Source organism: Hippocampus bargibanti, linkage group LG01, assembly GCF_051943395.1.
Source record: "Hippocampus bargibanti isolate YZ-2025 linkage group LG01, ASM5194339v1, whole genome shotgun sequence".
NCBI lineage: Eukaryota > Metazoa > Chordata > Actinopteri > Syngnathiformes > Syngnathidae > Hippocampus > Hippocampus bargibanti.
The window spans coordinates 25,079,196-25,085,195 of NC_142734.1; positions in this window are offsets into that span (position 1 = coordinate 25,079,196).

The following is a 6,000-nucleotide window of genomic DNA, read 5'->3' on the forward strand; positions in this document are numbered from 1 at the left end:
GGGGTCGCCACAGCGAATCAGTGTCCTCCATCTAACCCGGTTTTGTGCATCGTCTTCTCTCACACCAGCTACCTTCGTGTCCTCTTTGACAACATCCATAAACCTCCTCTTCGGTCTTCCTCTCGGTCTCCTGCCTGGCAGTTCAAGATTCAGCATCCTTCTCCCGATATAGTCGCTCTCTCTCCTCTGGACATGTCCAAACCATCTCAGTCTGGCCTTTCTGACTTTCTCTCCAAAGCCTCTAATATGAGTTGTCCCTCTAATGTACTAATTCCTGATCCTCTCCAACCTGGTCACTCCCAAAGAAAACCTCAACATCTTCAGCTCTGCTACCTCCAGCTCTGCTTCCTGTCTTTTCTTCAGTGGCACTGTCTCCAGTCCAAACATCATGGCTGGTCTGACCACTGTTTTATAAACTTTTCCTTTCATCCTTAGCTGAAACCCTTCTATCACACATCACACCTGACATTTTTCTCCAGCCGTTCCAGCCTGCCTGGACACGCTTCTTCACCTCTTTTCCACACTCTCCACTGCTTTGGACAGTTGACCCCAAGTACTTAAAATCCTCCACCTTCTTTATCTCTTCTCCCTGTAGCATCACTCTTGCACTTGGATCTCTCTCATTCACACACATTTATTCCATCTTGCTGCGGCTAATCTTCATTCCTCTCCTTTCCAGGGCATACCTCCACATCTGTAGTTTGTCTGCCACCTGTTCCCTGTTCTTGCATCTGGCTCGCCGATAAAACTAAATACATATTCTCGCCTTTTCGCTGTCCATTTCCTGTTTGGGCGGCAGTTGGTGGAAAGCGCATTTTTTATTGGATGATACTGACCTATGGCCGTTGATGTTTAAACAGGTAAACGCCCCCTTTTAAATGTGCCTGGTGAGTAAAAAGAATGACGTTGAATGGACGGAAGGATTTGCCTTTGTGGAGAGAAAAGGCCCTGCCGTGATTCTAATTTGCAATGAAACAATACCATGAATGACACGATTGAATATCAGTAGCTCTATGACAAGCCCCATCCTAACGTTATCATCAATCTACTTCTGCAAGAGACAGGAGAAAGCAAGCGTGCAAGCTAATGAGCAGTGTGCAGGCTAGCTAGCAGTAGCTTTGCCTATAGACCCGGCAAGTTGACTTTTATTCCGATTGTTTGGATGGATTTTTTTTACCAATAATGAGGAACGGAAAACTATTCATATTCATGGTGAGTATTATCACAAAGTTAGTTTAAAGAATATATTCTGACATTTTGTTCAAATCGCGTGTGCGCGTGTTTGCAAGTGTATGTGTGTGTGTGTGTGTGTGTGTGTGTGTGTGTGTGTGTGTGTGTGTGTGTGTGTGTGTGTGTGTGTGTGTGTGTGTGTGTGTGTGTGTGTGTGTGTGTGTGGCTCTCACTGAAAAAACATTTCTAAATATTTCACTTTTATGGCTCTCTTAGTCAAAAAGGTTCCCGACCCCTGGTTTACATGAACGAGCAACTGCTTGAAAGCTTGTAACAGTATCACATCGATGCTAATTGATAACCCAGCTAATGCGTTTGGCATTTTGACGTGAAACCATCAGAAGATATCCTGTGACTTGAGTGTTTTCTTCTGAGTGTCCTTGAGAGTTTTGAAAGGCGCTTAGAAATCAAATGTATTATTATTATTATTATTATTATTATTATTATTATTATTATTATTATTATTATTATTATTATTATTATTATTATTATTATTATCTCAGTTCCCACCAATATTTTCCTCTTATGGAAATTACCGTGCCGAAGCTATCGAGCATCCGGGCCGGTTTCCGGCAGCCCATCACGTCCCCATAGGACCATTTTTTTCACCCCCGTGAATTCAACAGACAAGCAAAGACATTTCAGCCTGAGCTCATGTTTGGGCACAGGGACTGAAAGGAATGATGGAATATAAAATTGAGATTTTTGCTTGTAAAATCCATTCAATATCAGTTATCTAGCTAGCTACCGAGCTGTCTATTTGCTATCATTTAGCTGGCTGGCTGGCTATCTGGCTAGCTATCTAGCCAGCTATCTATTAGCTACCTAGCTAGCTATTTGGCTAGCTACCTAATAGCTATCTCATGGCTATCTATTAGCCATCCATTAGCTAGCTGGCTTGCTAACTGGCTAGTTATCTAGCTAGCTATCGATTAGCTATCTAGCTAGCTATTTGGCTAGCTATCTAATAGCTATCTAATGGCTAGCTACCAAGCTATCTATTTGCTATCTATTAGCTGGCTGGCTGGCTATCTGGCTAGCTATCTAGCTAGCTAACTATCTGGCTAGCTATCTAATAGCTATCTAAGGGCTATCTAATAGCTATCTATTAGCTGTCTAGCTGGCTGGCTAGCTACCTGGCTAGCTTTCTATTAGCTATCTAGCTATCTAGCTAGATATCTAATAGCAATCTATAATCTATCTATTAGCTCGCTAGCTAGCTTTCTATCTATTTGAGTTCCTTGCGGGTTAAGTGAACGCTGGCGCATGTGGCTGCCATTGCTCACCCACATAAAAACGTATCCTGTGACTGTAAAGTGACCTTGAAAGTTTTGAAAGGCGATTACAAATGAAATGTATTGAAGTGATGTTTGGTTTGACACCCAAGTGTGTCAATCAATCCCTAACTTCAAGGAGGCCTCATTTTTGAAGAAAGGTCGTCCGGATGCCAACCTGCTGCTGTTTGCAAAGTCAATTTAGTTGAGTTGACCGCAAACCACAACTTGCATCTTGCACATCAAAAATGTGAGTCACTCGCGCTATATGTGAACGTTACGCTGCAAATTCCCAGGTGGGGGCTGACCGCTCAAAATGGATGACAGCCGGCGCTAACCATGGTTTGGAGCTGCCTGCCTTCAGTTGATACCTGGTGCAGGATGACGTTGGAAGTCATCCCCTGAAGGCTCTCGAATTCTTGCCGTGCGCTGATGAACCGGCGGACGTGTCTCCGTGTGCGTTTGCGTGCAATGGACGTTGGGGAAGGCGTGTTCGCTCGTCATCCAGGGCGGTGAGGCCTCAGTCAGGAATGTTTGACGAGATGAGTGCTCGCTCCTTCTTCTATATTGTTCTAGCTGGCCAAGGCTATTTTTAGCCTTTGGAAAAAGGGTGCGGATGTTGGGAATGAGGCTCCGCCTGTCAGGCGGGACATGCCGGAGGAAGGCGGGCGGACGTCTACAGATTTTTGGACGTACGACTGTGGTGGATTGCATTTTGCTGCTTCAAGGGGGGATTTAGGATTTATGAAACTTAGCATGTATGTTATTTATCTGGCTATCCAACTAGCTATCTGGCTGGCTACCTAGCTGGCTATCTATTTGCTGACTATTAGCTATCTATCTGGCTTGCTGGCTTGCTTAGCTATCTATCTATCTATTAGCTATCTATCTATCTATTAGCTATCTAGCTGTCTAGCTGTCTAGCTATATATCTACTGTATTAGCTATCTAGCATGCTATCTATTACCTATCCAGCTAGCTCAGCCACAGAAAAATAATTATCCCGTGAGTGTAAATTGACCTTTGAGAGTTTTTAAAGGCGCTTGAAATTAAATGTATTATTATTATTTTTTATAAAAAAAGGAAATGCTGTCTCTGTCTATTTATCTATTATCTATTTATAATTGTATTTTATTTATTGTATTGTATTTATAATTGTATTTTATTTATTATTATTATACCTATGCTTGTCTGTGACTGTAAAGTGTCCTTCAGAGCTTTGAAAGGCGCTTGAAAACGTATTATTATTATTATTATTATTATTATTATTATTATTATTAGAGTTATTCCGGGTTGAGTGAACACTGGCGCATGTGGCTGCCGCTGCTCACCCACAGAAAAACTGATACTGTGACTGTAAAATGACCTTGCGAGTTTTGAAAGGCGCTTAGAAATCAAATGTATTATTATTATTATTATTATTATTATTATTATTATTATTATTATTATTATTATTATTATTATTATTATACACACGCACCAGCATTCACTCAACCTGGAACTCAATCTGCAAATAGATAGAAAGCTAGTTAATACATAGCTAATACAGTAGATAGCTAACTAGACAGTTAATACTATAGATAGCGAGTTGGATAGCCAGCTAGCCAGATAGCTAATAGATGGGTCAAAAAAGACAACTTTTATCAGAGGAGACAGAGACTGTGGGGCAAAAAAAAGAGAGCTCAAGCAATCCATTTGAGGCTGTGCAAAGAGCCTTGGCATAGGGCTGATTCCAACACAATTTTTCGACATCTAGAAATGTCGTAATTCCCTCGTCGTTTGGCCACTGGCGCGGGACAATGGAAGACCATACTCAGACCACGTCACAGGAACAAGCACCACTCAAATATTAAAAGAAAAAAAACAGATTGAAGCTGTTGATTGCCACTCCCACGCCAACTTGAGTGTCAAACTTTCAAACTGTCAAACTGAGATGGTAGGTCGGACACTGTGAACAAAGGCTGGAACGCAGGAAAATTGTCTTTTACAGCCGACAGCGGATGCACGTAGCCATTCATGACCGACGCCCAACCTCTGCAGCCCTTTCCCAAGCTATTTATTGAGAGTAGATGCAAATTGGAGTGATACATGAGTCAACTATAGTCTTCCTCATTTGAATACCACGCCCCTGGACGTCCCAAGCACCAACAGCTGTAATCCAACAGAACGTCGACATTTTATTGGGTTGTCTTTCCATGAACTGAGAGATTTGTAACCTGGCTAATGAGCTCTTCCTGTGAAGGAGTTTTATCAAGTCCTAAATTATGTCATGTGAAGGAGTTTGACCAAGTCCGAAATTAGGGCCTGTGATGGAGTTTTACCAAGTCCTAAATTATGTCCTGTGAAGGAGTTTGACCATTCGCTTCTTATCCAAGAAACTTTGTCAGCAAACTAAAGTCTTACTGGTAGTTTAGGCCCTATATATATATATATCCCTACTGTCCAGACATGGCAGTGCCGGACTATGCTATGACTCTGCTACATATTCATAGCAGAGTCTGGTTCAGGAATGTGAATGGAATAAGCAGACAAGCTTGGGCAATTTTTGAGTGAGTTAACCCCCAGCTTCCCTGAACTTTCCCGAATGTTCAAGCGGATGTGTCTTTTTGGGACCACATACTTATGTGAGCAGCTCTTCTCCACCTTGAACTTCAAGAAGTCCAAGTACAGGTCCAGACTTACTGATGAGCATCTTCAAGCCCTACTCAGAGTCTCCACTGCCTCCTCCCTCAAGCCAAATGTGGCTCGGCTTTGTGAAAACAAGCGCTGCCAGGTCTCTAGCAGCAAGAAGTAAGCAAAAGAAGCCATGTTTAGGACAGTTCATGTTCAATATTTTATTTATGTTCAGAAAGTTAAAGGACAACCGACGTCTCCGGACAAGTTGTGTCCATAATTTGTAAAATCGCTTCAAATGACTTCTACTGAGCGTATTTTACAAAGATTCAACCGCATATAGCTATATTTTACGTTTTAAGACTCACGCTGAATATTCCGGAAGTCTTGTTTTGAGTTGGTGACAAGTCCTCACGTTACGTCACTGAAGGAACGCCCCTGACCGAAAAAAGGGACACATTGTAGCAGTCCTTCCATCACATCAATGCATTTTGCTGTACTTTGTTTGGTCTGAAAACTTCATGTAGCACCAAAAAGAAGCAGAAGAGGGCGACAAAGCTCCGTGTAAGGAATTAATCAGCCTGTGGAAACGGGCTGATTAATTCCTTACACGGAGCTTTGTCGCCATTTTCTGCCTCTTTTGGTGCTATATTTCCCGCACCCAGATACCTCAAAATGGCACGGAATAGAATAAATCAGAACTATTTGAATCATATTCATAACTGGATGAGTAACAAGAAAGCATATTCTCCGAATCTGAAGCCATTGTTTTGATTCTCCAGCTAGGCAAGACGTCTTGGGGTGACACCACGAACAAGGGGGTGGGACCTTCTGAAACTGGTCACTTCCGGTTTCATTTTTTTGCAGTTTCAGCACACTTTGA